The following is a 25252-nucleotide window of genomic DNA, read 5'->3' as shown; positions in this document are numbered from 1 at the left end:
AAAAAAAAAATCAAACTCGTGGTAAGCACGGAGAATGAACGTAGCAGGTACGTCGGAGCTCGGGGACGTTTCTTACCGGCTCGTAACGCTAACGGCAGGTACTCGGGAAGACTCGCTAATGGCAGGTAAGCACGGGAAGACTCGTGAAGATTTTGTCAACACATTGAAAAATGTCCACGAGAGCCCCGAGTACCGACGAGTGGCCATTACCGTAAATCTCCAAGTTCGAATCAGGGCAAACTCGGGAAAACTCTTGGAATTAACTCGCACCGTGGGACAGGGCTATGAGGATGTAAAAGATTTATAGAGTCAGCATGGAAACAGGCCCTTTGGCCCAACTTGCAATGCCGACCAAGATGCCTTATCTACATTAGTCCCACCGCCTGCGTTTTGACCCATATCCCTCTAAACCTTTTAATCATATACCTGTCCAAATATATTTTAAATGTTGTCATAGTATCTGCCTCAACTACCTCCTTTGGCAGCTCGTTCCACATACCCACCCTCTGTGTGGGAAAAGTTGCCCGTAATGTTCCTATTAAATTAGCAAAGGTTTGAAAATATTTAGCTTCATGGTATGAGCGATTAAAGTTACAAGGACTTATTATAGAAGCTGAGACTGTTTGCTTTGAAGAGAAGGCCAATTGGAGATTTGAAGCAAACTCATAAAAAATATATAATCATATAATTTAGACAGTGCGGGCTGTTCTCTTTGATGGAGAGGCTAGAAACTAGCAGTCACAGGTACAAAATAATGGGAAAGTGAATCAAGAATTAAACAATTAAAAAAAAAAAATGCAGTATGTGGTTGGAGTCTGGAACAACAATTGCTGATGTTCAATGGGGAACAGGTTCACCATTCCCCGAGTGAAGAAATATTTGCAAAGCCATGTAAGTAACTGAATCCCCCCGAGGTGCGGTAGGGTTAGCATTGACACAATGTGGTGATCGATTGCCTTCTGTGCTGCAACCATTCTACAATTCTATTCATAAAAAATCATGAATTTTCCTCACAAAGTGCTTTCCAATTGTTGTCAAGTCAACAGTGTTTAATTGTCGAATGTACTAGCAACAGAAGAATGGAAGTCTTACTTGCTGCAGCGTCACAGGCCCATTCATGCAATAACACAAATACATACACAGAGTAACCAGACCACAATATTGCAAAACTGAAGCCTATGGTGCAATCAGAATATAGGCCACAGCAGATCATAGTTGCTGAAGTAATGTTATGGTTAATGTTGTGCACTGTTCAGGAGCTGGATGGTTAGTGGGAAGCAGCTGTTCTCAACCTGGAGGTTATGGTTTTCAGGCTCATGTACCTTTGTTCCATTGGAACTGTGAGATGAGAACTTGGCCAGGTTGATGTGGATCTTTGATGATATTAGCTCCTTTCTTGAGGCAATACTCCTTGCAGATCCCTTTTAATGGCAAGGAGGTCAGTACCAGTGATGGACTGCTAAATGTGCAACCACCTTCATTCCTGGATATTCGGGTTACCGATCCAGGCCATGATGCAACCAGTCAGTATGTTTGCTGTGGAAGTTTAGAAATGTTTTCCGCGACGTACTGAATGTCCTTAATCTTCCGAGGGAGGAGTGGCATGGATGAGTTTTCACTGTGAGTGCATCGCATTGCTGGACCCAGGACTAATTTTCAGAGATGTACATGAGCAGGAACTTGCAGTTGTTGACTCTCTTCACTGTCGCCCAAGTGACGAAGACAGCTTCACGATTCCTCAGATTTCCTTTCCTGAAGTCAACAATCAGTTCCATAGTCTTGCTATCATTGAGAGCAAGGGTGTTGTTCTGGCACTGTTCAATCAGATTATCAATATATCTTATGCATTCTGTCTCATCACTACACTATGACTCTATTTCTCCAATAATAGTGGTATTGTATTAAAGACAGCATTGTAGGCATGTCTGGCTACACAGTCACAGGTATTGAGAGAGAACAGGCAGCACATTAGTGCAGAGGGAGAGTTGCTGCCTTATGGCACCAGAGACCTGGGTTCGATCCTGACCACAGGTGCTGTCTGTATAGAGTTTATACGTTCTCCCTGTGACCATGTGGGTTTTCTCCAGGTGCTCCTAAAATGTAACATGCAGCTACAGCAGCCAATAGTGCATTTGGCAAGTTTTGCCAAAGGGCCTGTTTCCACAGTGTATCACTCTATGACGTTGTAGACTTCATTATCGCATACTCGTAATATCTGTAATAGTAATCAATCATAACTAGTATTGGTTATGATTGATTATTAATATTTGTAATAGTAAACAATCATAACTAGACTCTCCGGATGGAAGTGGGCCTAAAAGACCTACAACAACATTTTCCCATGGTCTTGTCCGTAACAATGTGCTTTGTATTGGCTCAGGTGGATTGGGTCTGTTTTACCATCTGACCTCGCATGTCGTTCCACATCTTTTTCCATCCCTGGCCACCACACTTTTGCACAGAGATTTTGTTTGGTTCCAACAACTCCTAAATGTCCTTCATGAGCCAATACGATCATCCTTGATCTCGGCTTTGTTGGCACTACGATCCAGTTTCCTCTCAACACACACTTTCCAATTATGCATAGTTCATCTCTGATAGCTGCACATATCCTGTGTGGACATTCCTGCCAGTCACCTCTTTGGATACTCTTTGTAACATTTTGTAGTTCTGGATCCTCGTCTGACTCTTCTTCTGCTTCCCTTGTTCTCATTGCCCATGGTGTAGTGTGTACTGTGACAAATCTTACAAACAATTCTGCTTCTGTCTCCAGTGTAGACCGTTGCATCTTGTCTACCTTCAGCAATCTGGATAATGTATGTTGTTCTTTCCAGTAATGTGAATCACTCTGTATTTTTACTGTTGGAGTCCAAGCATCCGTGTTTCAATCTGGGCACACGGTTTGGATCGAGGGGAGCAGTTCGGCTCCAACGGTTTATGGTCTATCCACAACACAAACTCAATGCCATACAGGTAAGCATGAAAGTGTTCACATTCCAACTCCAAAGCCAAAGCCTCCTTTTCTGTCTGGGAGTATCTTTTTTTCTACTTCCATCAATGACCTGCTTGCATACGCTATGACTCTCAGTTATCCCCCATGCTTCTCGACAAGTATCCCTCCCAGCCCCACTGGACTTGCATCTGCAATAACTTGGGTTGGCGCCATTGGATCATAGTATCCAAAGTATGGGCACTCATCAAACTCTGTTTCAACATCTGAAATGTGGTTAGCTCTTTGTTCCAGACCAAACACAAAGTACACATTCTTCCTTGTCAACCTCCTGTGGCTCTGCCACAGTAGCTAGGTTTGGAATAAATCTTGCAAAAAAAACCTCACCAAACCAAGAAAACTCTTTACTTTCACAGCTTCAATCTTGCCCTCAGCTGGATTGATGCCATTCCTGGCCATCCTGTGGCCCATAAACACCAACTCTGAAACCACAAGCAAACATTTGTCCACATTCACTGCCAATCCAGTAGCCTTCAACTGAGCTAGTATCTGCCCAAGTCTCCCATCATGTTCCTCATGTATGATACCATGAATAATGATATAATCTGAGATGTTTGCAGTTCCAGGAATCCCTTGAATTATCTTGTTAATTTCATATTGGTAAATCTCTGGTGCTGCTCTTGTATCGATAGAATTCACAATGTGTAGCAAAAAGTAATTATTTTCCTTGACTCCAACCGATGATAACCCCACTTTAGATCTAGCTTTGAAAATACTATGCTTGTAGTTAGCCCTTCTAGGACCTCATCGACAGTTGGTATGGGGTGCCTTTCTCTTATTCTTGCCTCATTTACTTGTCTCATGGTTGTGCTACAGGATTTTGTAGGATCCTGGCCACACACTCATCTCCCTGCTACCTTCAGGTAGAAGGTACAGGAGCCTGAAGACTGCAACAACCAGGTTCAGGAATAGCTACTTCCCCACAGCCATCAGGCTATTAAACCTGGCTCGGACAAAACTCTGATTTATAACCATTTTCTGTTATTTGCACTTTATCAGTTTATTTATTCATGTGTGTATATATTTATATCATGGTAGATGGACACACTTATCTGTTTTGTAGTCAATGCCTACTATGATCTGTGTGCTTAAGCAAAGCAAGAATTTCATTGTCCTATACAGGGACACATGACAATAAACTCACTTGAACTTGATTTTGACTTGACGATCACTGTAATTTTCCAATGCCTTCAAATACTAGTTTGAACTTTGCCTTTAAGCCCACATACGACTTCAGTGAGTTCACATTTATCCCAATGTGTAGCACACCTAATGGTTGAGCAGTCTCTCTGCTCATGAGTGTCTCTCCTTTCCCTTTGATGACCACAAATTCAGCTCTAGTGCTTATCTCCTGCTTGGACCTCTGCCTTGAAACATCCAACTGTCTGGTGGTTTTTGATGCTGTACAAGGATACAATTTCTTCTCACAATTTCTTGAAATGCATCGTATCTCATTTCATATATCTTATCTTATTTCATTTTAAGTTTTCCCACAGTATCAATAACATAGTAATAGATACTGGAAGTGATAGCAATGTCTACTCCCACACCTCCAATTCTCACCGGCACCTTTGAGTGCTTATTGTTGACAACAAAGGCACGTTCTGCATCCAGCAGTGTTTCGTCACATTTACCGTCACACAGACCTTCATCAACATTGCGGAAATGTTGATCGTATCAGACTCTGCCCCCATCTTCCTCCAAATCTATTTGTTTATCCATCATCTCTCTTCGGTTTGCCTGGGGTTCGACACTTCTTTGCAAAATGGTATTTTTTTCCCCTCACACTTGCTGCATGTTTGACCCCTGGCAGAGCAACATGAATCCTTGTATCAAAAATGTCAAAAGTTCTCACATCTAAAACACTCAGTCACTTTTAGTTTTGGAATGACCATTAACATGTCCATGTCCACGTCCCTTGCTAGTGCCAGTAGATGTCACCCTGTTAATATGGCTTCCTCCATCTAATCTCATAGCCTGAAACTGAGTTTCCACGGCTTCAAATAATGCGGCAATTGTCAGTGCTTTCCCTAATGTTAGTGTGTCACATTTATTCAACAACTTGCATCTCAACCATTCGATTTGCAACTTTGTACAAACCTTACCCCTGATTTCATTCTTCAACTCAGCTCCATAGTTGCAGCCCTCGGAAACTTGATGCAATCTGTGACAAACTGAGCAATGCTTTCCCTCTCTCCGTGTGTCATCTGGCTAAATACATTTCGGTGAAATGTAGCATTTGTTCGCACCACATAATGCTTCTACAAAGCAGCAACAGCCATCGCATAATCTACTTTGCCTCCTGTCTCTGGAGGCGTTTTGAAAGTCTTCCGAACTGAAGCTCCAGCAATGTACAAGAACAATGGTCTCCATCCTGTGAGCTGCGCTGGAGTTTCTCCTTCAACATACAGTCCAAGGCCACCTGCGTAGGCATCAAATTCACTTACAGTACTCTCTTCTCCACTCGGGCCGAATGAATTCAAACTTCTAATTCCAGCTCATTTGTTAAACATGATATCTGCTTCAAAAACGGAACTGACCAATTACTAGTTCATCCGCATCGCCAATGTCAGATCCTCGTCATGATCCGAATATAATAAACATCTCAAGGACACTGAACATAAACGCTTTTTTATTCCGCCATTCATTTAAATACCGTAACATGTGCCCTCTGACATTTCTGACATAGTAACACGTGATACATTGAAATAAGACGTCCGTTACCACAACACAGTCAAAGAGGTTCAACTTACTAATTGATAAATTGGCCATTTTCAGAAGTGACCAATTTTGATACAAATTGAAAAAAGCTGACTATTTGTGAATTCAGTGTGCAGTCCCGAAGACTGCATCCGGTCAGATGCAGATTATTTGAGATTTACAGCACATTTATTATTGCTTTTTGTCGACAACATTATAACAGTTCCATGATCCTTAACTCTCTGCCTACTGATGAATAAAATACATTTTTTTCCTTGGATTAAAAAAAAGTTAGCAATGATCTCAAAATAAATGTGAACAGTCTGTTCATCTGGTGAGTTTTTCTGATGACTTTATATAGTTTAAAGGTTCTTTGAGCAATAACACGTTTGCATGAAACCAGACACAATTGAAACATCTCAATGAGATCACTTCGCATTTGAGGCTCCAGAGACTAGAGTGCAAGACAAACCATATGGAGAACATATACAAGGGAAAAAAGTCACAAGGTCAGGTGCGGGAATGAGAAACACACTGAACAGGATTGAGAAAGAGAATTGTTTTTTTTAAATCCAATTCTGTGTAAAAGATAGTTGGGCATTCATTTAGTGGGTTTTTACAGATAGAACCTCTCTCTCAAATTAATTTCAATGGAAAGATTGCTACCAGTCTCTATACACAGCAGCCCAGTTTTAACGAGTACAACTAAAACATTCCTTTAAACTGTTAAATTTAATTTAATTTTTTTTGATAATCTACAAGTTATAACAATTATAAAATAACATTAATAGAATGCAATTCATTGTCATTCCAACCTAGGTTTGAACGAAATATAATTTCTACAGGTTTTTTTTTACATTACAAAACAATCCAAGACCCACACTTAACACAGTTTACATAAACATCCATCACAGTGAGTCTCCAACATCTCCTCACTGTGATGGAAGGCAAAGTCTTTATCTCTTCCCTTTGTTCCTTCTCCCGTGGTCCAGCAGTCCAACTGCAATGTCGAGGTGAACTGGGGCTCCGATGTTAAAGCCCCCGGCGGGCGATGGTAAGTCCTGAGGCCGTTTAAGCCACGCCGGGTGATGTTAGGCCCCGGCTCCATGTCCTTAAACCCGCGGTTACAGCGGGGGAAGTCGCCATTGTGGAGCTCCGAAAAGCGGTCTCCCACCAGGGACCTGCGAGCTCCCGATGTTCCCGTCCACCGGGTCTGCGGCCGGTGCCTCCGAACTCCAAAGTCGGGTCGCAGCCGCGTGCCACCACAGCTCTTCCCGCTCCGAAGTTGGCCAGCTCCGCGATCTCAGTTCCGCAGGTTCTGCAACTGGAGCCCCAGGTTAGTCCCGGCCGGAGGCAGCCGCCGGCTCCACGATGTTAGGCCCAACGACATCCGAGACCCGACAGGAAATAGTCGGGTCCCCGCACAGGGAAGAGATGTAAAACGGTTTCCCCCACAGCCCCCCCCACCACCCTCCACATATACACAGCTAAAGAAAAAATAAAACTAACTCAAGACATACATTTAACAAGACAAAAATAAAAAAAGACAGACGACTGTAGTTGTGCCGCTGCCGTTAGGCGCCGCCACTGTACCGAGACTACTATTACTCGATTTAAGATGCAACATGAGCCAACACAAAATGGGGTATTGTCTTATTAATAAAACCAATTATAATACATTACATAAACATATTTCTCAGCTCATCTGAAGTATTATACAGATATTGTGCATTCATACAGAAAAATATTTCCCTAATCACTGCTATAGCATCAAGCGACAACGTGCCCGGCATCTTGAAAAGAAATTTGCATCCAAAAACACAACCTGCTTCAGAAAGACATCTGAGGGAGAAATTCATGGATGGGCAAACTCAGATTTCTAAAAAAGGAGGGTATGTCATATTGCAAAGTGGTGATGCTTTCACCATGCAATGTGTACACCTTCCTATTTGGTCTCTACAGCAGAATATTCAGTATAAAGTGGAGTTAGTGTTTGTCTTGTGAAATCAAGGGGACTCTTCACCCCCAGTTGCTGAGGTGAAACTTTCTCCTTAATTTGATGTAGCCCCTTGATGATGCTTTCTTTAAAGTGCACTGGAAGTGGGTGCAATTGTAGTCACCGATGGAAGGAATGACAGCAAAGAAAAAACAAAAAGTTATACAGTGAATAAGGCCAAAAGACACAGAGGTCAGAATGAGAAAGGAGGCAATGAAGAATTAAAAAGATAGTGCTTCTGCTCAATCCAAAGGAGTTGCCCTGAGTTTCTAGCCAGTCACTCTTTGGGTGCTTGCACTTTTAAAAACAGAAAGGTGACTATATTGTGAAGGATAAATCATGACACCCAGCTGGGCCCTGGCAGAATCTGGAGGCAATAGTCATCCATGCCACTGCTACTCATCTTTGTTGTGAGAAAAGTCCCAGCATTTCATTTTATTTCAAGTCTTCCAGCTTCTAGAGTACAGACACTCCCCAATTTATACAATAGGCGACTTACATAAACGTGCACTTACGTCAACAATTCTGAACTCAGCCCCTTGCGCAATCAAGGCAGTTTGAACTTTCCACAACACTGAATGATCACTCAGGTTTACATTGGAAACAAGCCAGCAATGGCAGCGGTCCTGATTCAGAAGGCCTTGCGCTACCGAGAGTGCCTCAGATGCAGTCGAGACAATTAATACTCCAAGTTACTTTGGACACGGGGTGGGGATGGTGGTTCCAACTTAAACAAGGGTTAACGGAATATAACCCTCACATGAGTTGGGAGTGTCTGCATATTCCCTAAAGGCCAGAAATCACATGAAAAGTGGCTGTCTTCCGTTGTTGCAGAGATGAAACAAAGTGTGCTGCAACCTCACAGTATTTTTGGTTAGATTTGCAAACCAATAATTTGCTCCGACTTTGTTTTTGTATTTCAAAAAGTGATAATGCAGACATGCGTAAGGATTATATTACGTGAACACGGGTGCAGGTCGGAATCACCATCCCCATCAGTTGAGAAAGAGGGCAAACATTTTCCTGATGCCTGGCAATTGCTTGAAAATCTGCTGCAAAAAGCAGTTAATGCAGAAAAAACTTGGGTTCAGCGGCATCTGTGAAGAGGGCATTGGTGTTAGAATTTCAGGTGTAAAACCAGAGTCAGGATCCTGCATTAACTGCTTTTTGCAGCAAATTTTCACACATTTGCCATGCATCGGGGAAAAGTTTGCCCTCTCTCTCTCTCTCCACTGATGCCATCTGAAAAAGGCACCACAAAGAAAGTTCATCAACATCATTACTCCCTCAGAGATTTGCGAAGATTCGGCACGTTCATAAGTGATAGGAGCAGAATTAGGCCTTTCGGCAGCACCGAAGGTCAGGATTTAACTAGGTCCCTGGCACAGCTCTATCAAAGTTTGGCTGATACACAAAGTTATTTTTGTTTTTCCATAAGGTCATAAAGGATAGTGTCTACTCCACCATTCAATCATGGCTCTCTCTCCTAACCAAATTCCCCTGCCTTGTCCCCATAACCCGACACCCATACTAATCAAGAATCTATCTACCTCTGCCTTAAAAATATGCATTGACTTCAGCCTTCTGTGGCAATTAATTCCACAGATTCACCATATGAATGGTGCCAAATACCGCATGGATCGAAACTTCTACAGGTGTACTGACTTATCGCGCAGCCTTTGCCTCCACAGATGCCTGTTTCGGTAAATCAAATGGCAAAAAACAAAGGAGACTGCAGAAAGTAGTGGATGTTGCCGGCTCCATCACTGGTATAGACATCCCCACCATTTCCCCAAAAAAGCAGCTAATATCAAAGACCCAAACACATCCCTGACCACACTCTCAACTCACAGCTACCTTAAATGACCTGGAGAACTTATAGAAATAGGTGCAGGAGTAGGTCATTCGGCCCTTCGAGCCCGATTCAATATGATCATGGCTGATCATCCAACTCAGTATCCTGTACCTGCCTTCTCTCCATACCCCCTGATCCCTTTAGCCACAAGGGCCACATCTAACTCCCTCTTAAATATAGCCAATGAACTGGTCTCAACTACCTTCTGTGGCAGAGAATTCCACAGATTCACCACTCTGTGTGAAAAATGTTTTTCTCATCCCGGTCCTCGATTTCCCCCTTATCCTTAAACTGTGACCCCTTGTCCTGGACTTCCCCAACATCGGGAACAAACTTCCTGCATCTAGCCTGTCCAACCCCTTAAGAATTTTGTAAGTTTCTATAAGATCCCACCTCAATCTTCTAAATTCTAGCGAGTACAAGCCGAGTCTATCCAGTCTTTCTTCATATGAAAGTCCTGACATCCCAGGAATCAGTCTGGTGAACCTTCTCTGTACTCCCTCTATGGCAAGAATGTCTTTCCTCAGATTAGGAGACCAAAACTGTACGCAATACTCCAGGTGTGAAGAAGGGTCTCGACCCGAAACGTCACCCATTCCTACTCTCCAGAGATGATGCCTGTCCCGCTAAGTTTCTCCAGCATTTTGTGTTTACCTTAAATGACCTGACTGATTAGTCTTACACCATTTCTAAAAACAGGATGTCTTTTTTTACATTTTTTGATTCTAAACAAAAATAGATTGCATCTATCATTGATATTGGTAGAGTTCCACACATTATGTAGTTAGAAACAAAATCTGAAATGCAAACAGATGAAACCAACCTAAGATACTCTACTAATGCAGAATTAAGCCAATAAAAACAGTGCATCAAATTATCGAATGATAGAAAAGAGGCCCAGAAAACATGAAGGTAGACAAAAATGCTGGAGAAACTCAGCGGGCGAGGCAGCATCTATGGAGTGAAGGAAATAGGCAACGTTTCCAGCCAAAAACCCTTCTTGAGACTGATGCGAGGGGGGGGGGGGGGGGGGGGGGGGAGAGAAGAAAGGAAGAGGTGGAGCCAGTGGGCTGAGGGAGAGCTGAGAAGGAGAGGAGAAAGTAAGGACTACCTGAAATTAGAGAAGTCAATGTTCATACCGCTGGGGTGCAAACTGCCCAAGCGAAATACGAGGTGCTGCTCCTCTAATTTACGGTGGTCCTCACTCTGGCCATGGAGGAGGCCCAGGGCAGAAAGGTCGGATTCGGAAATGGGAGGGGGAGATGAAGTGCTGAGCCACCGGGAGATCAGGTTGGTTATTGCGGACCGAGCGGAAGTGTTCGGTGAAACGATCGCCAAGCCCATGCTTGGTCTCATCGATGTAGAGCCGCTGACATCTAGAGCAGCGGATGCAATAGATGAGGTTGGAGGAGATGCAGGTGAACCTCTGTCACACCTGGAACGACTGCTTGGGTCCTTGAATGGTCAAGGGGGGAGGTGAAGCGACAAGTGTAGCATCTCTCGCGGTTGCAAGGGAAAGTGCCCGGAGATGGGGTGGTTCGGTTGGGAAGGGACGAATTGACCAGGGAGTTATGGAGGGAGCGGTCTCTGCGGAAAGCAGACAGGGGGGGGGGGGGGGGGGGAGATGGAAAGATGTGGCAAGTGGTGGTGTCACGTTGGAGGTGGTGAAAATGATGGGGGATTATATGTTGTATGTGACGGCTGGTAGGGTGGAAGTTGATGACAAGGGGGACTCTGCCCTTGTTACGAGTGGGAGGGATGGGGAGTGAGAATAGAGTCATGGGGTATAGAAGAGACCCTGGTGAGGGCCTCGTCTATGGTAGAAGAGGGGAACCCACGTTCCCTGAAGAATGAGGACATCTCCGATGCCTTGGTGTGGAACACCTCATCCTGGGTGCAGATGCGGCATAGACGGAGGAATTGGGAGTAGGGGATGCAAGGTGGGAAGAAGTATAGTTCAAATAGCAATGGGAGTCAGTGGGTTTATAGTGGATGTCGGTCAGAAGTCTATCACCTGCGATGGAGATAGTGAGGTCAAGAAATGGTAGGGAAATGTCGGAAACAGTCCAGGTGTATTTGAGTGCCGGATGGAAGTTAGTGGTGGAATGGATGAAGTCAGTGAGTTGTGTGTGGGTGCAGGAGGTGATGTAACGGAGGTAGAGTTCAGGGATAGGGCCACGGTACGCCTCGAACAAGGATTGTTCGACGTACCCGACAAAGAGGCAGGCATAGCTAGGGCCCATGCGCGGGCCCACAGCTACACCATGTATTTGGAGGAAATGGGAGGGTTCAAATTATGTTATTAAGGGTAAGGACTGATGAGAGTATCTGTACGGGGATTGGTTGGTTCTCCGGTCGAGGAAGAAACAGAGGGCTTTAAAAGGTGTAGAGTGACTGGACTTCCATGGTTAAGATGAAGGAATGGGGGCCTGGAAAGTGGAAGTCCAGGAGTCAACGAAGAGCATGCGAGGTGTCTTGAACGTAGGTTGGGAGGGATTTAACCAGGGAGGAGATAGGATGGAGTCTAGGTACGTGGAAATAAGTTCGGTAGGACACGAACAGGCAGAAACAATGGGTCTGCCAGGACAGTCTGGTTTGTGGATTTTGGGGAGAAGCTAAAATCGGGCCATGTGGGGCTGGGGATCGATGAGGTTGGAGGCTTGGGAGGGCAGGGAGCCGGAGTTGATGAAGTCAGTGATGGTGCTAGAGATAGTGGCCTGGTGCTCGTCTGTGGGGTCATGGTCCAAGGATAAGTAGGAGGAGGTGTCCGAGAGTTGGCGCATGGCCTCAGCCTTGTAGAGATCAGCGCGCCAGACTACCACGGCACCTCCCTCGTCGGCGGGTTTGATCATCCAGTCTGGGTTGTTACAGAGTGAGTCGAGGGCTGTACATTCAGGGGGGGGGAGAGGTTAGAGTGAGACAGGGGAGTGGAGAAGTTGAGGCGGTGGATGTCCCACCGGCAGTTTAAAATAAAAAGGTCTAAAGCCGGTAGATGGCCATGAGGGGGAGTCCAAGAGGAGGGGGTTCGTTGGAAACGGGAGAAGGGGTCATCACTGGGGGGTCCCGTGGACTCCCTCCCATGGAAGAACGCTTTGAGATATGTCATCATATTGGTTAACTGCGAGAAATGTTTTGTTTAACACAGATAAACAGGAGCAGCATGACCGAAGCTTTAGTGTGACTGTTGTCAAGGCAACAATGGATGAACAGTTATTTGAAACTAATCCCACACAAACAACAAGCACACACTCTTTTAATTAATTAGTCTTAATGTTTAGTTCTAATGGCAGCAAACCCTAATATTTTTACGGATATTTTCCAATTCTGAAATAGTGAATATTTTAAAAAGCTGAAAGATGTCAGATCAATGAAGAGTATGGCTTCAGCCCATGTTCAATATACACAGGTAAATGCAGTGAAGTTCCCACAACCAATGTACAATTTTGTGAATTAATAATGGTATTCTTACTGTTACAAATTAACTGCAAAATTTAACCATGAATGACCATCTGTTAGACTTGGGAGTTTTGAAACGGGAACAGTTTTCTTGGTAACAAAGGCTGAGAATTCAAAGCTGTGAAACCCATGAGCAGTTCAGGTAAAAATGAATGAGGAAACGGCCAATTTTATAGCCGTGAGACTGTAGGACATTTTAGCTATCCCCGAGGTTAGTTGAGCCAGACATTTAAAAAAAAGTAATCTCGGATGCAGTGGACATTATCAAATCACCAGCTAAACTGTTAAAGGGAGAAAGAAATTAAAATCTATTTTTTGCCATGGAAATACTTAAAATTCACTCAAAATTTGTTTTAAAGGAAAATAATAAGCATTTACATTTCTAAGTTGCATCACAAAAAAATTATATTTTATAAATGTCAGCACAAAATACAACAAATATATTTCAACCGTAAACTGAACGAAATTGGAGTGGAATAACAACTCCTACAGTTAACAGAAGTCTCTCCTTTATTCGTTTCCAGTTATCACCTACAAGCCTGTCTCAACACATCCCATTTCACCATCTGGATTCATCTGCTTATATGGTTCCATCTATCACCTTCCCACTGAAGTACAAGGCCCTAGCTCTCACTTCTAATCACTGACCATCTTCCCTCTACACACGGAGTGCTAATGTAAGGCCTCGACCAGAAAAGTTGACTATCCCTTTGCCTCCGCCGATGCTGTTCGACCCGCTGAGTTCCCCCAGAAGTTTATCTTTTGCTCCAGATTCCAGCATCTGCAGTCTCTTGCATCTACTGATTAACATGTTTGTTTTGAATTCTATGACAGTAAAATTCCATTCAGATTGTTACAATTGCTTATTCTCGTTACAAGCACAAAAATGTTATGCACAATAATAGATAATATTTCAGAAAGGCCAAGTACATGGATGCCTGCCGCTCAAATGCCATTTAATGATGACTAAAGAATGCTTCTTTCTAATTCCCAATAAAAACTAAACCAATTCTACAAGGGGATATACAGAGACATGGAAATAAGAACACACTCATGTGAAAAATTAACTCTTTGTCTTGCCCTATTTTATTCTAAAGGTACAGGTGCACAACCTTTTATCCGAAAACCTTGGGACCAGACACTTTTCGTAATTCAGAATTTTTCGGCTTTCGGAATGGAAGATTTTTAGCGTAGATTTTAACGGCTGGCTCAGTGGTAGAGAGCTCGGCTCATAACCACAAGGTCGCGATTTTGCGCCTCGATCCCGGCAGTTACTCGATCGTGAGTTTGAGTCTTCAATGTAATTTTTTCTTGCAGAATAGGAGAGAATAGGGAGGGTTAGGCTGGGATCATTCTCTGCGAGATGATCTTAGTGCGGGAGACAAGTGTAGGAGAGGTGTACTGACTGTGTAGGCAGAACTTTGGAAGTGATTGCCCACCATTCTCAAAAGCCGCTGTGTCTCCCTGTCCCTCCAACTCCAAAGGAATCCGCTCCCCGATGGGCCGCTATGGCAACAAGTGGCAGTTCGCCCACAGCCCGAGCTGCGCCCCCTCATCCGCAACCCGGGTTCCTCTGGAGTTGGAGCGGGGCTGGGCTAGAGTTGTTGCTGGCTGTGAGTCTCTGGGATCTCCGTGCTTGCAGTGGGCCTGGGGGGTCGGTGTCCCGATGAGGGGGCGCAGCTCGGGCTGTGGGCGAACTGCCACTTGTCGCTGTAGCGGCCCATCGGGGAGCGGCTTCTGGTGGTCCTGACGTCTCTCAGCTCCTGTCCAGGAGGATGGCCGTAGACGTCAGGACCAACAAGAACCCGCTCCCCGATGTGCCGCTACAACGACAAGTGGCAGTTTGCCCACAGCCCGAGCTGCGCCCCCTCATCCGCAACCCGGGTTCCTCTGGAGTTGGAGCGGGGCTGGGGTAAAGTTGCTGCTGGCTGTGAGTCTCTGGGATCTCCGTGCTTGCAGTCGGTGTCCCGTTGGTCCCGACGTCTCCGGCCACCCCCCTGGAATGGAGCTGAGACTGGGAACTGTACTGCCCTTGCCCCCTCCCTCTGCAACTGCAAACAACCCCACAGTTCCCAGTCTCAGCTCCTGTACAGGGGGGTGGCCGGAGACGTCACAGCCCGAGCTGCGCCCCCTCATCCGCAACCCCAAGACCAAGACGTACCTTGCACACCATCAGCTTCTGTCCCTATGGGGAGCGTGTTCCTCTGGAGTTGGAACGGGGCTGGGCTGCTGCTGGCTGTGGGTCTCTGGGATTTCCGTGCTTGCAGTGGGCCTGGGGGCCGGTGTCCCGTTGGTCCTGACGTCTCCGGTGACTGGCACTGACTAGCTGGCAACTCCGACGTGACGACAGTGCAAAGCCCCCACGCCGGTGCAATGGGCGGGGAGCTGGAGAGGGGAGGGAAGGGGTCACACACATGGCCGGGAAGTAGAGGGGTGTAGGTGAGGTGAAACGGTAGGGAGCGACAATCTGCTGCTGCCTGCCCGCTGAGTTAAAAAGTTCCCACACGTGGGAACTTTTTAAACTCAGCGGGCAGGCAGCAGCAGATTGTCAATTATTAACCCTCCCGCGCAATATACCCTCACCTTCTCTTTTATGAATGGGGATTTAGTTTCCCTTTCTTCGATGACCGACCGGAGGTTCCGCTGTCACCTCTGCGGGCCGCCCTCCGTGAACGTCTTCAAGGACCTTTCTTCAAGGACCGAAAAAATGCCCGCTATTCGGAGCTTTTCGTTATTTGGAACTTCGGATAAAAGGTTGTGCACCTGTACTGGGAATGGGCTGTCAGGAGTTGTTTTGAGGCAGCAACAAATATTAAGATTAAACCCATTTCATGCCCAACACTCAGATTTCCAGTTTGAAAAACAGTGACATTAAAACCCTTATCCTTTCTGCTCAGTCACTAAATTGACAGCAGGATGTTATTCATCAACCAACTGAATGATGAAGAAACAAACTAGCCAGACAGGAAAGTTCAAAGCCACTAAAGTTACAAAGAGTTTTGCAAGAAATTAGTCATAGTTTAAAACACAAACCGTGGGTCAGTGAAAAGCACACCACCACTCTCAACCTATTGCTGAATCATCCAAGTATGTGGAACATCACTCACAAAGCCAACATTTACTGTCCATTCAGTGCCGGAGAAACTCGCAAGGCCAGGCAGCATCTGCGGAGGGAAATAGACAGACGTTTCGGGTCGGGAGCCTTCTTCAAACATTTGTGTCTAGTGTCTCTTATTGCTCTGATCTGAGAATGATGGCTGAACAACAAAAAACAAACAGTTTTTTGCTCATAAACAATAGGAACGTATTGGATAGTCAATAGTCAGATTTATTCGTCACATGCGCAGTAAAGTGCAGTGAAATCAACTTGCCAGCAGCGGTACAATTAAAAAAAAAAAGAACACACAATACACAATAAAAATTTATCACAAAAACATCCACCACAGCATTCATCACTGTGGTGGAAGGCACAAGGTTCAGTCAGTCCTCCTCCATTTTCCTGGCAGGATCAGCCAGCCTTTGATAGAGCTGTGCTGGGGACCTGGTTAAATCCTGACCTTGGACTGCGTGGAATTTGGACATTCTCCCTGTGACTGTGTGGGTTTCCACTGGGTGCTCCAGTTTCCTCTCACATCCCAAAAGACGCGTTGGTTTGTACGCTGTGATGTCTGTAAATTCAGAGATGGGTCTCGACACAAAACTTCACCCATTCCTCCTCTCCAGAGATGCTGCCTGTCCCGCTGAGTTACTCCAGCTTTTTGTAAATTCTCCTAGTATGTAAGAAGTGAATGCAAAATTGAGACAACATAGAACTAATTTGATAGGGTGATCAGTGGTTGCGTGGTCTCGGTGTGCCGTTGAGCCTGTTTACATGCTGTATCTTTCAATCAATTAATCAATCTATGGAGGGAATAGATAGACAACGTTTTCGGCTGTGATCCTTCTTCAAAAGCTAGCAAATTTCCTCTACTGAAGAATAATAATAAACCACAGTTACTTTAAAAAACTATCCAGTTGTTCCATACCAGATTTATTTAATTAACTACCATAGTAGGATTTGAACTCACGTATCTGGCTCCCCGTCTATGCCTTTGGCTTTGGCCATAGTAATTTAATCAGTATGCCACTGTACCCACTGAATCTTGTGCTGTGCTCTGGCTTTATTCCATGTCAGTCACAACCTTCAAATCAACACACACTAAACCCTAACTTTACTAAAACTTTGACAACCACAACCACTTTCTACAAAATTACTTTACAGCAGAAATGTACAATATCAAATTATACACAACACAGTAAACATGGAGCCCAGATGACAAAATATGCAGATTGATTCACATTTATTGGAGTCACATCGTGAACAAGGTCTCCACACTGCCAATACACAATAGGTGCAGGAGTAGGCCATTCGGCCCTTTGAGCCAGCACCGCCATTCACCGTGATCATCTACAATCAGTGCCCCGTTCCTGCCTTCTCCCCATATCCCTTGACTCCGCTATCTTTAAGAGCTCTAACTAACCCTCTCTTGAAAGCATCCAGAGAATTGACTTCCACTGCCTTCTGAAGCAGAGAATTCCACAGATTCACAACTCTCTGGGTGAAAAACCTTTTCCTCATCTCTGTTCTAAATGGCATACCCCTTATTCTTAAACTGTGGCCCCTGGTTCTGGACTCCCCCATCATTGAGAACACGTTTCCTGCCTTTTGCGTGTCCAATCCCTTAATAATCTTATACGTTTCAATAAGAAATCTCTCATCCTTCTAAATTCCAGTGTATATAAGCCCAGTCGCTCCATTCTCTCAATATATAACAGTCCCACCATCTCAGGAATTAACCTCGTGAACCTACGCGGCACTCCCTCAATAGTCCAGTTATGTATTTACGTAGATACACTGCCATAAAATTCTCAGCAAATGTTGTTTAGGAAAAGCTCACGCAGATATTCATAAAACCTAGCTAAAAACACCTATTTAGCCCAAGCCCAAGCAAAATGCATAAATCTAATCAGTAATACAATATCACCCGTTTGAGTTAACTGAGGAAAAAGAAAACCTTGCAAACAAAAGTTTAGTCATCTCCTATACTTTAAAACTTTAAACCCAAAAAGAGAGTACATTAAGTGTCGATTAGGCTAATCAGACGTGAATGCGTGCATGGGCGTGCAGAACGCTGCATGCAATAATGCAACATGTCATTACTCTTCGCAACAATGTTCAGATACATTTCTTCACTTAACTATTCTAGCAATTAAAGAATTGTTGCATGATATCTAATGTTTAAAATTGAAATTTCCTACATCACCATGTGTAGATGGTTTATGCATGCAACCTATAATGTAGCTACCTCATTAACCACGCCCCATCATATCAGTATAACTATGATATCCTCCCCGTGTTTCCTCCCACTTGGTCCCAGTATGCCTGAAGGCTGGATGCAGTCAGTGCTGGGACGTGTGTGCCATGTGCTTTAATAAACGCTTTAGTAAAGGTTACAGTGTGTCAGATTAAGCACCTTTACACCATGCATTCCACCCGACATTTTAAACGAGAATTGAGATGCGAGAGACTGCAGATGCTGGAATCTGGGACACAAGATAAACTGCAGGAAGAACTTAATAGGTTAAGCAGCTTCTGTGAATGCAAAGGGATGGTTGGTGTTTTCAGGTAGGGACACTGATCAAGGCACGAGTATTCCTGGCTATCATCCACACACGAGAACAGTTTATATCTGATATAATCTGAATTTATGATAATTCAGCAATATAAAAGATCTCATGAGACAGCATTCTTTAAACTTGTAAACAAAAATCCAGAGGAGTAAATGAGCTGCTTGAGGAACTCAGTAGGTTACGCAGCATCTGCTGTGGGAAATGGACAGACAACGTTTTGTTAACCTGCATCAGGACCTGATGTCACAATCTGAAACATCGATTGTCCATTTGCTTCCACATATGCTGCCTGACCTGCTGAGATGCTCCAGCACTTTCTTTTTGTATCGTTAATGTTGTTCATTTAATTTATTCGTACTGATTGCCGGCTATATTTCTTTGGGGAACGCTGTGCCGGCCTGTACCGGATTACTGTCACCCCTGGTGGACACAGTTCACTTACCTTCTCACTGCCACCAAGCTTCAGAACACAACACTTTCAAAGTTAAAAAATATGAAGCTCCCTATCACAATATTCAATCTGAAAGATACAAATTGGGGAAATGATGGAAACATCCTGTTCTGAGAGTCTTGGCCAAAACATCAATTGTCCGTTTCCCTCCACTGATGCTGCTAGACCCACCTAGTACTTACGGCAGCTCATTTTTTTGCTCCACATTCCAGCATAATCTCCATTCAAACTTATATTGGATGCAAGTGATCTTTATTTTCCTCCCTTCCCAACAACAGCCCAAGCCTCACCCTTTAGATGCAAGTGTACTGGAGGCAGAGACACAGGTCTTCGGCCCACTTGCCCATGCCAACTTCTTTGCCCATCTAAGGTGATTACATTTGTCCACATTAGTACCTTGCCCTTCCATGGAACACAAAGTACTGAAGTCACCCAGGATAGGCGATGTTTTGACTCAAGTCTGATTTAAGTAAGTAAGTTTATTAGCCAAGCATTCACATACAAGCAATTTGCCTTGGTGCTCCGCCCACAGGTAACAACATCTGATGAGGGGCCTTGACCCAAAACATCATTTATTTAGGCCCTCCAGAGATGCTGCTTGACCCACTGAGTTATTCTAGCACTGTGTGTTCCACGCAAGGTGCCCGGATCTGCAGTCTTGCCTTGCCTCGCCTCCATAAGTATCTGTCAATTGCCCCTTAAATGTAATAACACAACAATCATTTCATCCATAGATTTAATCATTTCTTGCTTGGGAACCTAAAAGGATGCACAGAATAAGTGGAGATTCATTCCATCGGAATGCAATGTTGGATGTTCACCCTTCATTCTCTTGCAATCTTTTAACTTCAATTAATATCCTGAATTCAGTCTCTTTGCAAAATGATCAACTAGTTAAACAGTATAGAAGCACGGTTCAGACAAAATGTCTGCAGGATATTCAATGAAGACATCTAATTTTCAACATCAGCAGAAACAAATGAGTAGAATTTAAACACTCTTTAAAGAAGAATGAAAATCAAAACAGCAGATGCTGGAAACATCAAAATAAAAACTAAAATTGCTGGAAATACTCATCGGGTCAGGCAGCATTTGTGGCGAGAGAACACGTTTAATATTTCAGGCTAAAGTAACTTCGTCAGAACTGGGAAAGAGAGCTGATGAAGGGGCTCGGACCAAAAACCTGAACTCTGGTTTACTCTCTCCACACATGCTGTCAAACCAGTGGAGTGTTTCCTGTATTTTCTGCTTACAGGTACAGTTGAAATTAACCCATGTATTCACCACATTTTCAGGAATAAAGAGTGTGGACATCAGTAGATTTTGTCAGTCGCAGTGATGGACTGACACAGGCCGGGAATATGCAACTGCAGCTCCCCACACTGGTGACAAGACAATTACAAACTCAGCCAAAGGAAAAATATTACTTTTTCTTTTTGAAAAACATAACTGTATTTATCCATTAAATTTAATTTTGGCTGAACTACAAATTAAAATGTCCAAGAAAACATAACAATTATATCTTCCCATTTATTGCACTAGGAGAACATGGAGGGTTTATAAAGATCTGCTGTGCAAATGTTGAGAGGCTTGGAGGATGCAGTGTCTAATACAAACGATTCATTTGTACAAATATAATTTAAAATCAGATTTTTTGTTGTAATCTAGTGTACTGATTTTTTTGCAGTTTTATTGGATAATTTGAGTTAGTTTCAAACTACGATCAAGTGAGCATAAAAAAAACCCATCTTAAGTGTTACATAACCTTCATACAATTTTCATAGTGTTTATATATTCAGAGATAACCAATTGACACATTACCAGATTAAGCAAAGCTTTAGGTTAGACCCAATATATTTATGAACAATTCTCAGTACTTTAAACATTGTGCTTATATGTGCACTATAAAAACATAGAACAGAAAAATAGGTACAGGAGTAGACTATTCAGCCCTTCGAGCCAGCAACACCATTCAATAGGGTCATGGCTGATCGTCCAACATCAGTACCCTGGTCCTGCTTTTCCCCCCCATATCCATCAGTTCCTTTAGCCCTCAGAGCTCAATCCAACTCTGTCATGAAAATAAACAATTCTTGCTTCCAATATTTTACCAGACGAATATTAGGATCTCACAACAAGGTTGAAGATGTTAGATCCCCTTGCTATCAACAGGACACACGCATCCTTAGAGTCTCATAGCACTAAATCAGGCTTCTCAGCCTGCCTAATCTATGCCCACTTCACTAATCTTTCTCTGACTGGACTATTCAAATTCAAATACCTCTCTGAATGTCTCTGAAGCATAGTGATTGTATCGAATCATTTCACCTCCTCTCATTCACATTCAGGATTCAATGGGAATGGTTTCAAAGTTCCAGGGAAATATCACCAAAGGTGTCACTTTGAGCGATTTCACAAGGGAGGAAAAGGGCCCACAAACAAATCCATAAATGTGAAACAATCTCTGTCATGGACTGTGACCGTCCTGAGTAGGGGGTAAACCCAGGGGGACAGGGTGAGTATACACCCACTTGCTAAGCTGTACACAAGGGGGGGGAATAGAACTGTTTGTTCCTCAACCCCTTGGGGCACAGGGCAAAGGTACTGCGAGCTGGCACTATGGAAAATTTAAATTCCACGTAGTGAGTGAACAAAAGCCCTGTAGTCTCAAACCCAGCTGCTACCGTCACCACACACTGAGGCTCTGGCACATCATGGCCTTTGGTTCATCCACTGATTCAACAGTACAATTGTTTGGGCTTCAAATGAACAAATTTAGGTTAAGGAAGTAAAAAATCCAACTTCTTCCAGCTTTTCCATCCCCTCCACCAACAATCATATCCAACTTTGCTTACTATGATAGACCCACTCCTTCCCCCCCCCCCACCTTGCTCGCACTCCACCCCACCCCACGGAGCCTCTCCCAAACATGTATCTGACCTCTCACCGCCATCCCTTCCTCTACCAACCCACTCCTAACCCCTTGCTCCCCATCGCCTTCATCCATCCCTGTTTTTCACACCCATCCCCTATTACTAACCCGACCACCACACACCACCACCATACACACACACACACACACACACACACACGCACACACAGACATACACACAGACAGACAGACAGACAAACACACACACCCCCCCCCCCACACCCACCACCCCCCCACACACACACACACACCCCCCCCCCCACACACACACACACACACCACCATACACACACCACCACCATACCCACACACACCACCCCCCCCCACACACACACACCACCCCCCCCACACACACACACACCCCCCCCCACACACACACACACCCCCCCCCCACACACACACCCACCCACCACCCACCACCCCCCCACACCACCCACACACCCCCCCCCCACACACCACCCCCCCCCACACACCCCCCCCCCCCACACACCCCCCCCCCCCCCCCCACCCCCCCCCCACCCACACACCCCCCCCCACACACACACCCACACACACACACCCCCCACACACCCCCCCCCCCCCACACCCCCACCCCCCCCCCACACACCACACCCCCCCCCCACCCCCACACCCCCCCCCCCACCCCCACCCCCCCACCAACCCCCACCACCCCCTACCACCCACACACACCACCCCCCACACACACCACCCCCCCCACACACACACCACTACCACACACAAACCCCCCCCCACACACACACACCACCAACCCCCAAACACACACCACCACCACCACCCCCCCACACACACAACAACCCCCCCACACACACACACCCACCACCCCCACACACAACCCACCACCACCCACCCCCAACACACCACCCCACCACCACACACACACACCACCCCCCCACCACACACACCACCCCCCCACCACCCCACACACACACACACCACCCCCCCCACCACACACCCCCCACACCCCCCCACACACACACAACCACCACCCCCCCACACACACCACCTTTCCCCAGTCATTCACCTGCACCCCTTCTCTCAGCATCCCTTCAACTTTCACTCACTGCCATTCAACTGCCTCCCCTCCCCCTTCAGCCTCCCTTGCCCTTTCACCCGCCACCCTTGACCGTAAGACCACGCCCTCCCCCCTACCCCAACCTCTAAACCCAGGGCCACAACTCCACCACCGCCACCACCCTCTCCCGCCCACTCTCCCAAGTAGCCTCAACTCTAGGCGAGACCGCGCACACATCAGCCGACAACACGGTAAACACCAAAGATCCACTAGCAGAGCTCCGCTATAGGATCCTTGGTAAACACCCTGCACTCACCCCCACCCCCAGACCCAGACTTGTGAAGACATGAAAGCCCGGGCTGGAAGCGCTGGCGAGCGGGGGCCGAGACAGACAGACAGACAGGCAGACAGGCAGCGTGCAAGGAAGCAGCAGCAGCAGCAGCAGCAGCCAACACCAGCAACACTGTCGCCGCGGCCATGTTACGAAGCGTCCAGTCGGAGACATGTTTCAGTCGGCTCCTGCTCTGCCTCTGGCCGCGGCCCCGGGAGGAGAGTAGAGGAGAGGGGGCTGGGGAGCGGGGAAAGGGGGGTGGTGATCGGAAACGCGAGGGACGGACAGGCGGCCCGCTTCTCTCTCCTTCTCTCTCTCCCCCCTTCCTTTCTTTCTTTCCCACTCCCTCCCCCCTGGTCGTCCCGGCAGCCGGCCAAACTTTCCTACCTGGATACATTGTAGCGCTTCTCCTGGTTACAATGAATCGCAGCGCGGAATGTAACACCATCGGGGAAGGCAGCCCCGCACCCGAGCACATGACCGCAACGTCAGCGCCAGCATTTACATACCATACAAGCAGCCACCTCCTCATGTCTGTGTGTGTGTGTGTGTGTCTGTACAGGGGAGAGAGAGAGATTGCCATCCAAATCACCCCTCTCTTTCTCTCTCTCGGTGCTAGCGCCATCCAAGTCTGGAATCTTGCTGTACCGTGAACTGTTGATACGGAACCATGTTCTCCACCCTCCCCTTCAATAAGAAATGACACATGTCTCCACTTCCTTGAGAAGTTCCGTTGTCAAAACAAGTGGATGGTCTTAAAGTAACAGGTCTGTTGTGATGCATTCAGCTCCAATCGTATTTGTTCAGAAAAAAAGTAAATATTCACCGTTAATGGCAATTGTGCCCTTGCATTCAGTTCCAGTCGTATTTGTATTTAAAAAAAAATAAAGATTCACGTTTAAGTGCAGATGTTTAAAGAACGCGATAAACTGCTGCTAAAATGTAGAAACCAAGAACTGCAGATGGTGGTTTATGCCAAAGAAAGATCAAAAGTGCTGGAGTAACTCACCGGGTCAGGCAGCATCTCTGGAGAATAGGGATGGGTGATATTTCGGGTCGGGACCCTTCTTACGACTGATCTTTCAGTCTGAAGAAGGATCCCGGCCCGAAATGTTACCTATCTTTTTTCTCCTGATATACAAAATCTGCTGTTACTAAAACTGTTGCTGCTGCTGGGATCTGAAACTACGGGTGTCAGAGGTTATGGGGAGAAGGCAGGAGAATGGGGTTAGGAGAGAGAGATAGATCAGCCATGATTGAATGGCGGAGTAGACTTGATGGACCGAATGGCCTACTTCTGCTCCTATCATTTATGATCTCTTGTGACCTAACATCGAGGGGCTGGAAGAAATCAGTCAACCAGTCAAGCAGCATCTGTAGAAAAAAGAACCAGGCAAGGTTTCGGGCCAGGAATCTGTCCTCAGACCGTTCTCAGTTCTGGGGATTGATGCAGTGTACATATGGTTGAACAAATAACAGCAATAGTGCAGCTGCAATTGTCGTCCCCGGCCGTCCAAATGCCTTAGTAATCTGACACTCAGGGGTACAGCAGGGTTTATCGAGTTAACATCGATCCACAAAACACAAAGTGCTGGAAGAACTCAGCGGGCCAGGCAACATCTAGGGAGGGGATGGACAGACAACTAAAGAAGGGTCCCGAAACGAAATGTCGTCTGTGGAACTTTGTTAACTCGATGAACCCAGCTGTGTCCCTGAGTGTCAGAATACTAAACTATTTGGACGTCCATTCTCACTCCATATGCTACCTGACCCGCTGAGTTTCTACAGCGCTGTGTGTTTTGGGCAAAATTCCAGCAT

The 25252-nt window shown here is 45.6% G+C and overlaps 1 protein-coding gene across 3 annotated transcripts in view; it reads right to left on the bottom strand.

The window, feature by feature from the left end:
- Positions 1-24096, bottom strand: part of LOC129696642 (zinc fingers and homeoboxes protein 2-like) — an 88436-nt gene extending 64340 nt beyond the window's left edge. The window contains exon 1 of one of the 3 annotated variants that reach the window (XM_055634723.1): positions 23944-24096. The gene's annotated coding sequence lies outside the window, so the exon portion shown is untranslated. The other 2 variants (XM_055634722.1, XM_055634724.1) reach the window with 2 other exon arrangements.
- Between the last annotated feature and the right edge of the window lie 1156 nt (positions 24097-25252).

The sequence above is a fragment of the Leucoraja erinacea genome, chromosome 4 (genome assembly GCF_028641065.1).
Source record: "Leucoraja erinacea ecotype New England chromosome 4, Leri_hhj_1, whole genome shotgun sequence".
In the NCBI taxonomy this organism is placed as follows: Eukaryota; Metazoa; Chordata; class Chondrichthyes; order Rajiformes; family Rajidae; genus Leucoraja; species Leucoraja erinaceus.
This window is presented reverse-complemented; position numbering and strand designations above follow the sequence as displayed.